At 45.2% G+C, this 1575-nt stretch overlaps 1 pseudogene; it reads right to left on the minus strand.

Annotated features, from left to right (window-relative positions):
* Positions 1 to 589: 589 nt before the first annotated feature.
* On the minus strand, positions 590 to 1056 carry LOC113839125 (annotated as a pseudogene).
* Between the last annotated feature and the right edge of the window lie 519 nt (positions 1057 to 1575).

A 1575-nucleotide genomic window follows, 5' to 3' on the forward strand; every position in this document is an offset into this window, starting at 1 on the left:
CTTCTAGGTCTCAAGTTCACAGCCGCTTTCCAGAGTGACTGGAAATTTTCATGACTAAGTATATAAAATTGGTACGCAAACCAATCACTTACTAATAACACTTCATAAGGAAATTTATTTTAAAATAATTCTTTGGTATACTTATACAATTTTGTTATTTGCTGAAGATGAAAGCAAATTTGCTAAGTAATGATTTTTATATAAAGAATTAAATATTGTCTGATGATCTGTCACTGCAGGATGTAGAGTTTCTCAGAGTTGATCGATATTTTGAACTTCTAATCGTCAATGCTGAAAACAGTGCTTCACCTTGACATGCAATACACACGACAAAAACATATTAGGACCGTTTGGAAACTGCATTTTTTTTTCAGAATCGAACAATTCTATTTTCATTAACTCACAAAAACAAAACAAGGAGGCCATCACTTGCTCAGTCCCCAACACTACAAGCTGAGTGAATATACACTTGGGACTCTCTCATGGCTGAAGTAATGGAGATATTAGAAGTAAGATTTGTTTACTAAGGGGCCACACTTGCACTATGAATTAGGCAGAGCCCATTTCAACTTCAGTTTGAACTTCTTGATTAGATTAAACCATTTGCAATTCTGCACTGTCACAACATCTCACTGAAGCCCTCGCAGAGCCTGAAGTCACTCTGGTTCTGGGCACATTCCAGAAACTGATCTCAAGAGAGCATGGCCTTTGCTGCTGGTCCAGCAGCTGGGTTCCCTGGGGCTCCTGGTAAGTGATGTCAGGTCTTGCAGGCTCAGCACTGCCACCTCCACTGAAGCCCCCAGTGATGGCATGACCCAGGGTGTGAGCCCCTGCAGAGCCCACAGCCACACCAGCTTCAGTGGTTGCCATCTGGGCCATGAGGCCTGGCTGCTTGGGTGCAGCAGCAGGAGAGCCAACTGCAGATGGTGCAGCTGCTGCCTGAGGCTGAGCTGCAGGTGCATGTCTTGGAGCAGCCCTCATCTGAGGGGCCCAGCTGGCCGGAGGGGCCACCCTGGAAGAGTGGCTTCTGTGTCCATGCGGCATCCTGGGTCCTCAAACACTATGAGTCCAAAGACGACAAACTTCCGGAAACTACATTCTAATCGCATCAAGCCTAAGTCCACTTTAAAGAAGAAAGTGTTGGGCGTGGTGGCACACGCCTTTAATGCCAGCACTCAGGAGGCAGAGGGATCTCTGTGAGTTCGAGGCTAGCCTGGCCTACAAAATGAGTTCTAGGACAGTCAGGGCTGTTATACAGAGAAACCCTGTCTCAAAAAAACAAACAAAAACCAAAAACAACAATCAAAACGAGGCAAGTGCAAATATCAACAGAGAAAACAGAACCCCATGTCATGCATCATTCTGAAAATAGTTTCACTCTTGGGGGCTCAGGTAAAGTCTCAAGGACCCCAGGAATCTGGGAACTACATTTTGAAGGCAACCCTCTAGACAACCTTCCTTCTCAGTGGTCACACAATAATTTCCTCTAAAATGCCTCCTGAGATAAAGATCTACAACCAACACAGATGAGAGTTGGAACAAGTCTGTGGGCTGTCCTCCCCCTAGCGGTAGATA

This window comes from Cricetulus griseus, unplaced genomic scaffold (genome assembly GCF_003668045.3).
Source record: "Cricetulus griseus strain 17A/GY unplaced genomic scaffold, alternate assembly CriGri-PICRH-1.0 unplaced_scaffold_320, whole genome shotgun sequence".
Classification (NCBI taxonomy): Eukaryota; Metazoa; Chordata; class Mammalia; order Rodentia; family Cricetidae; genus Cricetulus; species Cricetulus griseus.